The sequence below is a fragment of the Otolemur garnettii genome, unplaced genomic scaffold (assembly GCF_000181295.1).
Source record: "Otolemur garnettii isolate 467f Iridium unplaced genomic scaffold, OtoGar3 scaffold00048, whole genome shotgun sequence".
Taxonomy (NCBI): domain Eukaryota; kingdom Metazoa; phylum Chordata; class Mammalia; order Primates; family Galagidae; genus Otolemur; species Otolemur garnettii.
Window position 1 is genome coordinate 569,487 of NW_003852443.1, and position 9,464 is coordinate 578,950.

The following is a 9,464-nucleotide window of genomic DNA, read 5'->3' on the forward strand; positions in this document are numbered from 1 at the left end:
GCCTGGCTATTTTTTGGTTGCAGCCATTGTTGTTTGGCAGGCCTGGGCTAGATTTGAACCTGCCACTTTAGGTGTATGTGGCTGGTATCTTAGCCACTTGAGCCACAGGTGCCGAGCCAAAACTCCTCTTTTTATAAATGAGGGAACCAAGGATAGAGGTGTAAAGTACTTATTTCAGGTGGCAAATAGATCCATTCTTAAAGCTAGGATAAAAGTCAAACATTAAAAATAAAATGTTTTTCAATTGTTCTGAGTTCTGGCAAAATATCATAGTCTGTGAGCTCTGTGGGATCAAGAGTGACATATTAATTTTAAACAGACACATTAGTCATAAATATATATACATATATACTATATACACATTTCGATCATATCATTATCATTTATGTATAAAGTAGCTGATATTTGATGTTAATTTTGTGTCATAAAATAAGATTTCATAGATTTATTTTTTCTTTGTTAACTCTTGAGTAACATCAAATTAATGGCAACTTTTCCTATATCCCTGAGTAAGTAACTATGATTTACAGTGCCTAATAGAATTATTTATCTTAGGGCCTAAGTCTAGACTCCAGGAATTATATTTCCATTGGATTTCCCATATCTCCTAAGAAAGGTGCTGGGAGAAGTTAGAACATGTAGGTTAGTTTTCAGGTTCTGGAAAACAATGTGCCAGAAGGCTGCCTGATGATCTGGGAATGGAAAGAAAGAGAGAGAAAAACAAAGGAAAGGGAAATAAGTAGTAAAGCAGAGGAAATAAACTCCCACAAAGCAAGGAAAGTTTCTAAGGAAAGTAAGGAAAGAAGCAAGAATGTACAGCAGGAAACTTAGGCCAGGAAAGATTGAATGAGTTCTTTTCATAGGACAGTGTTTTTCAACCTTCTTTTATCTCACAGCACACTTGAACCTATAGTTAAACTTCTGTAGCACACTTAAATTATTAAATTATGTTGATTAAAAAAAGTTAAAAAAAAGAATATACTGACTGTGCTTTGAACTTCTTTTAAAAATAATTTAATTAATGATCTTCAAAAATTTTCACAGCATACCTAAAATCCTTTCATGGCACACCAGTGTGCCACGGCACATCAGTTGAAAATCCCTGCTGTAGGGATAAAGTGTGCTAGACATTTTCATTTTATCTTATTTAATCTTCACAATTTTAGAACATATCTATATTTTATAAATGAGGAAATCAGATGTACTCAGATTAAGTCTGTGTCCAAATCATCTACTTAGTAAAAGTAAGGAGTGGGTTCAAAGCTGGAAATGGTATCTTCTGGGGCAGAAGATAAAACACATCAAATGTTTTTCAAAGTGACAGTACATGTCTGGTAAAGACTTTCTTGAAAACTTAATGGTTCTCATTACATTGATTTAAATGGCCCAATAGTGCCTGCCCTGGGGAACTTCAATGAGTTCTTTAGTAAAGGGCTTGAAAAAATGAGCCAACTTCCAAATCCTAGTGGTCTGATTGAATTGTTGGAAAAAAGTTAGGGGATTCTCCTTCCATTAGTAGTAGCAGGAATAAGAAAAAGTGAGAAAGTTAAAATAATTACAATATTATAGGATCTCCTAGAAATGAGGAATTAAGAGTTTTTTTAAAAAATTCTTATTACAAAGATAACTCAGAATGAAAATCTGTCCCCAAATGGGGAGGAGCATCTGTGTGTGAGAATGTTTGTATTTAGGGGTGATTGTGATAATGGTCCTAGTCAAAACTTGGCTGGATTTTGGAACCTTATATGATTATAACAGCACACCTTAGTTCTTAATTGTCTCAAATTATTGTATAAGTTGGGAATAAGGTTACTAATACATTAAATCACATTGCACACAAATTCATTCAAATGCCCAATGTTAGAAGTAAAATAGTTTTAAAATCATATGTTTTTTTAAAAAAGAATAATGTATTTATTGCTTATCTAAAATAGCAAAGTTTCATGAAGAAGAAAGTAAAAAAATCAAAGTTTACATCACAGAAATAATAATTGTAAATATGTGTTGTATAGAATTTAGGATAGCGTTGTGTGTATACACAGGGTACCAAAACATGTATTAAAGAAAAAGGATCTTAAAATACTCAGTATATACCAATAACAAAAGGTGAACACAAATCACATTGAGTGCCTCTTGCAATTGCAAAAGTCAAAGGTGACTTGAGTATTACTGTTTTAAATGTTTTTAAAACATATATACACTTTTTGGCATGCTATATATATAGAGAGAAAGAATAATAACTAGGTGATAATAGTTTTGGAGGAGATGAGGTAACACTTTACATGTAATTTTTTTAAATTATTTTTTTCAATTGGCAGGTGACAACTTTTATGAAATTATTATTATTTTTTATTGTTGGGAATTCATTGAGGGTACAAAGAAACAGATTACATTTGTTAGGTCAAGTCCCTCTTATAATTGTGCCCCACCACCCAAAAGTGTGTCCTTCCCTTTCTCTGCTCCTTTATTCCCCCTCCTTCCCACTGTGTCATTAATTGTCCTCATATCAGAATTGAATATATAGGATTCTTGATTCTGCATTCATGTGATGCTTTACTAAGAAGAATGTGTTCCACTTTCATCTAGGTTAATATAAAATATGTAAAGTCTCCATCTTTTTTTTTTTTTTTTTTTTTGAGACAGAGCCTCAAGCTGTCCCCCGGGCAGAGTGCCGTGGCATTACAGCTCACAGCAACCTCCAACTCCTGGGCTCAAGCGAGTCTCCTGCCTCCGCCTCCCAAGTAGCTGGGACCACAGGCGCCCGCCACAATGCCCGGCTATTTTTTGGTTGCAGCCATCATTGTTGTTTGGCGGGTCCGGACTGGGGATTCGAACCCACCACCTTAGGTGTACGTGGCTGGCGCCTTAGCCGGTTGAGCTATAGGCGCCAAGCCAAGTCTCCATCTTTTTAAATGGCTGAATAGTATACCATGGTATACATATACCACAGCTTGTTAATCCATTCCTGCCTTGGTGGATATTTAGGTTTTTTCCACATTTTGGTGATTGTAAATTGAGCTACAATAAACAGTCTAGTACAAGTGTCCTTACGGTAAAAGGATTTTTTTTCTTCTGGGTAGATGCTCAGTAATGGGATTGCAAGATCAAATGGGAGGTCTAGTTTGAGTTCTGTGAGAATTCTCCATACTTCCTTCCAAAAAGGTTGTATTAATTTGCAGTCTCACCAGCAGAGTACAAGTGTTCCCTCCTGTCCATGTGGATATCCACAAGTAAAAACCTGAAAGAGGACCCACACCTTTCTTCACTCACAAAAGTTAATTCAAGATGGTTAAAAGACCTCAATTTAAGGCATGGATTGATAAAAATCCTGTGTAATTTTAAATTAAAATATAGTATTTAATATAGATTAAATAGAATACCTTCAAACAAAAGTACTTCCTTAATTTCAGATGAAATACTTGATTTTTTTTTTTAAATTACACGGCTATATTAGTCTTTGAAAAAAATCTCTAAAACTAGAAAAATTCCAAAAATGTTGAAGAGATTGATGTCATTAGATTTTTTTAAAGTACAATTTTCAACATTATAGCAGGTACAGATTTTCAGCCATGAATGAGGACATTAGCATACTTAGACCTTTCTTCCTTTTTCCTACCTCTCTTATACCTCATTCCCTGGTTTCTTCATTCTTTCCTGAGCTAATTTTACTTTTGTTTTATTTTTCTTAAAAACTTAAAATTTCTGCTATCTTGTTATATTTTACATATTTTTGCAAGCTATTCTTACTTTACAGTAAGAACAAGGTAGAATATGAATAGATAAGCAAAATATTGGATGTTATTATGATTCAAAAGTTTCATAATTCTGATTCATGATTTACCAGTAGTTTTGTGATATGCAATACATGTGGCAAAGTCATCTGTTCAATTATATATGCATATTTAAGGCATATTTTAGAGCAACACAGACGTCTCTGTTTTTAAATAAGTATTTACCTATTCACTAATAAACCTCTTTTTGAATTGTTGCATCTTCAACTTATCACTTGTAAGTAGAAAAGCAATGTTTTACTTTGCTGAACTTGTGTGTTCTCATATAGTGAAGCTATGAGGCTTCTGGTTTGCTATTTTTAAAATTATAGGTTGTTAAGTCAGATCTGCCGGGATAAAGTTCTAAAAGTGTTATTTTCACATGTCACAATCGAAGTTGAAATACTGGTTTGCTTGTTAAGATTAATTAACTAGAGAGAATACTTGTGCATTGCCTAATTAACAGAAGAAAACATGCCCCATTATATTCACTTACAGAATTTTAGTAGAAAAGTTATATGATGAGTCTAAGCAAACATCATATAAATAGAATCTTTTTATCTTTTAGGGAAAAGAAAAACATTTTTTCTCTAAAATAGAGATTACCCAGAATGCAACACCCTTACAGGTGTTTTCTTCATGTGACGTCTATTTTCCCAAGTGTTAGAAATTACAAACTTTACCATTTCTGATCTTGCGTAGGTGAGCAATATTGTTAAGACAGTACTGGAATTAGAGATACATTGGCTCTGTCATAAGCAGATTTGATCTTGAGCAAGTTCCTTAGCCCTGTAAACCTCAGCTTCATTTTAAAAATGATGGTATTGAACTCACGAATCTCTAAATGCTTTGTATTTATTTTTGTTCCTAACTGAATCATATTCAATATGAGTACCATCTTGTGTGTTTCCAAACAACTTTTCATTGCAACAATTTCAAAACATTCTTGGAATAAAAATATGTTGACTTTCTTAACCTTTTAAATTTCATGTGGTTTTGTTAAGTAAAACTATAATTGAGTTTTCAACCTCAACACAGAGAGCCATCTCTGATCATGTTCCTGTGACAAGCACAACATTGCATCTCTGAATCCCTGCAGTGCTTCCCTAGGTTTGTCCCACAGATCAAGGCACGTTAGAATTCTAGACTGTAAGTGTTCAGAAGGTTCAAGTGAAGTGATGGGCCAGGAAAGATGGAGCTGGTGGTAGTTCAGACAATTAGCTTGTCTTGCTCCAAAAGTTTACCCAGGTTCCAAAATATAGGTTTTAAATTATACTGGGTATTTGTCCCATGAAATATTTACCAAAAATTAAACAGTTCATTTAATTTAAAAAAAGTATCATTTAAGTCAGGCATGGTGGATCATGCCTGTTATCCTAGCACTTTAGAAGGCAGAGGAGGGTGGATTGCTTGCGCTCAGGAGTTCAAGACCAGCCTGAGCAAGAGCGAGATCCTGTCTCTACTAAAAATAGAAAAAAAAAATACTTGATATTGTGGTGGGGAGTCTGTAATCCCAGCTCCTTAGGAGGCAAGAGGATCGCATGAGTTTGAGGTTGCTGTGAGCTGTGATGCCCTTATACTCTACCAATAGAGTGAGAATCTGTCTCAATAAAGTGTTTTTTAAAAATCAAAGATTTCCAAAAAAACTTACTTTCTGTAGTAAATAACTTTTTTCTATGAGATATTTATTATGGAAAAGTAAATGAATGTATTTTTATTTTATCTTATTTTTATTAGAAAATGTTAAGGGGGTACAATGATTTGGTTACATGGATATCTTGTATAATGCTTAATTCAGGGCACTTAGTATGCCAATCATCAGAATAGTATTCATTTTACCTGATAAGGTTTTACTCCTCATGCCCATCTCACCCTCGCCTTTTTTGAATTCCAATGACCTTTACATTTCTGTGTGCCCATGTTTCCACCTTGTTTAGCAACTAATTATTAGAGAGTACATGTAGTATCTGTTTTTCTATTCCTGAGATACTTTGCTTAGGATAATGGTTTCCAGTTCCATCCATTATTTCATTTCTTTTATGGCTGTCTAGTACTCCATGGTGCCACACATACACACATATATACACACAATAAATACATTATTCTTTAACTAAATATAGTATATCTTATAATTTATGAAATTTCTTTGTAGATCTATCAGTAGTTTGAATGTAAGTATGGTTTGAAGGTAAGCATACATTTTTATGGTGTTTTTGTATATACTTATTTTTTATAAATATTTTAGTGAGAATATTTGTGGATTGCTCTTCTATTTAGATGTTTTATGTGGAGAAAACTGTATTAGAGTTTTCTAGTTATATATTATCTTACTCAGAAAATTGAATTTATGAGTCTAAATTTATTCTAGTAGGTAGAAATGTCAGACTAGATAATCTTTAAGGTACCCTAACTTCAACATACTATATACCTTTAACACATGCTTGGAACAAATAACATATCTGTTTTCCTCAGGCAGTGATAATGCTAGTCATTCTGAGTTTGTCCAACTGTTGGATATGAATGCTACATGTTAGCAACCACTTTAAACAGAAATGAAACTGAGATATAAAAGACTTAAATGAGACCCTAGAACAACTGTGCTTGATAGACATATATCGAGCGCTCCATCTTAAAGATAGGGAATATACATTCATCTCATCACCCCATGGAACATTCCCCCAAATTGATCATATCCTAGGACACAAAACAAACCTCAACAGAATCAAAACAATTGAAATTTTACCTTGCACCTTTTCAGATTACAAGGTATTAAAGGTGGAACTCAACTACAACAAAAATGTTCAACCACACACAAAAGCATGGAAATTAAACAACCTTCTGCTGAATAACAGATGGATGCAGGAATAAATAAAAAAAGAAATCAATAATTTTCTTGAGCACAACAATGAAGACACAACCTACCAAAACCTGTGGGATACAGCAAAAGCAGTCCTGAGAGGAACATTTATCACTTTAGATGTGTATGAAAAACAGAAAAAGAGCACATCAACAAACTCACAAGCCATCTGATAGAAATGGAAAAGGAAGAACAATCTAGCCTAAACCCAGCAGAAGAAAAGGAATAGCCAAAATTATATCTGAGATTAATGAAATTGAAAACAAAAGAATTATTCAGAAAATTAATGAAACAAGGACTTGGTTTTTTGAAAAAATAAATAAAATTGACAAACCTTTGGCCAGACTAACTAGAAATAAAAAAGTGAAATCTCTAATAACCCCAGTCAGAAATGATAAAGGGGAAATAACAACTGATGCCACAGAGATACAAGAGATTATCTCTGAATATTATCAGAAAATCTATGCTCAGAAATTTGACAATGTGAAGGAAATGGATCAATGTTTGGAATAACATCCTCTCCCTAGACATAGCCAGGAAGAAATAGATCTCCTGACAGGCCAATTTCAAGCACTGAGATCAAAGAAACAATTAAAAATCTCCAACAAAAAATGCCCTGGTCCAGATGCTTCACACCAGAATTCTATCAAATCTTCAAAGAAGAGCTGGGGGACACCTGTGGCTCAAAGAAGTAGATACTGGCCCCATATGTCAGAGGTGGTAAGTTCAAACCCAGCCTGGGCCAAAAAAACAAAAACAAAAACAAACAAAAAAAAAAAAAAAAAAAAAAAAAAAAAGAAGAGCTTATTCTCATACTGCAGAAATTATTCCAAAAAAAAATTAAGGAGGAAGGAATCTTCTCCAACACGTTCTATGAAGCAAACATAGATAATAAAACCAGGAAAAGACCCAACTAAAAAGGAGAATTTCAGAGCAATTTCATTAATGAATATAGATGCAAAAATTCTCAACAAAATCCTAGCCAATAGATTACAGTTTATCATCAAAATGTCATATATCATGATCAAGTAGGTTTCATCCCAGGTATGCAAGGCTGGTTTAATATACTCAAGTCAGTAAATGTTATTCACTATATCAACAGAAGCAAAACCAAAGACTATATATGATCTTCTCAATAGATGCAGAAAAAGCATTTGATAAAATCCAGCATCCTTTTCTAATTAGTACACTGAAGAGTATTGGCATAGGTGGTACATTTCTTAAACTGATCAAAGCTATCTATGACAACCCCCCAGCTAATGTTTTACTGAATGGAGCTAAAATGAAAGATTTTCCACTTAGAACTGGACCCAGACAAGGTTGTCCTCTGTCCATTACTATTCAACATAGTGCTGGAAGTTCTAGCCAATATAATTAGGCATGACAAGGAAATAATGGGCGTCTAAATGGGAGCAGAGGAAGTCAAACTCTCACTCTTTGCTGATAATATGATCTTATACTTAGAGAATCCCAAAGACTCAACCACAAGACTCCTGAAAGTCATCAAAAAATACAATAATGTCTCAGGATATAAAATCAATGTCCACAAGTCAGTAGCCTTTGTATACGCCAATAATAGCCAAGATGAGAGCTAATTAAGGATACAACTCCCTTTACCATAGTTTCAAAGAAAATGAAATACCTAGGAATATACCTAACAAAAGAGGTGAAGGACTTCTATAAAGAAAATTATGAAACCCTAAGAAAGGAAATAGCATAAGACATTAACAAATGGAAGAACATACCATGCCATGGCTGGGAAGAATCAACATTGTTAAAATGTCAATACTTCCCAAAGCAATCTATCTATTCAATGCCATCCCTATTAAAATACCAACATTATACTTTCAATACTTGAAAAAATTATTCTGCATTTTGTATGGGACCAGAAAAAACCCTGTATAGCTAAGGCAGTTCTTAGTAATAAAAACAAAGCTAGGGGCATCAGCATACCAGATTTTAGGCTGTACTACAAGGCCATAATGGTCAAGACTGCATGATACTGGCACAAAAATAGAGACACAGACACTTGGAATTGAATAGAAAACCAGAAAACGAAACTAACAACCTACAACTACCTAATCTTCAATAAACCAAACAAAAACATACACTGGGGGAAAGACTCCCTATTCAATAAATGGTGTTGGGAGAACTGGATATCCACATGTGAAAGACTGAAACTGGACCTGCACCTCTCACCGCTCACAAAAATTGATTGACAATGGACAAAGGACTTAAATATAAGGCATGAAATGATAAAAGTCCTCAAAGAAAGCATAGGAAAAACACTGGAAGATATTGGCCTGGGGAAAGAATTTATGAAGACTGCTGTGGCAATTGCAACAACAACAACAAAAACCCCATGGGATTTAATTAAACTGAAAAGCTTCTGTATAGCTAAGGAGACAACAACCAAAGCAAATAGATAGTGTACAAATTCGGAAAGGATATTAGCATATTTTAAATCAGACAAAAGCTTAATAACTAGGATTTATAGAGAACTTAAATTAATCCACATGAAAAAGTCAATAATACCATACAGAACCTTCTCTTAAGAGGACATACAAATGGGTAGCAAACATATGAAAAAATGCTCATCATTTTTAAGTATCAAACAAAGGCAAATCAAAACCACCCTGACATATCATTTAACCCCAGTGAGAATGGCCCACATCACAAAATCTCAAAACTGCGCATGCTGGTGCGGATGTGGAGAGAAAGGAACACTTACACTGCTGGTGGGACTGCAAACTAATACAACATTTTTGGAAGGAAGTATGGAGAAACCTCAAAGATCTCAAGCTAGACCTGTTTGGTCCTACAATCCCATTACTGGG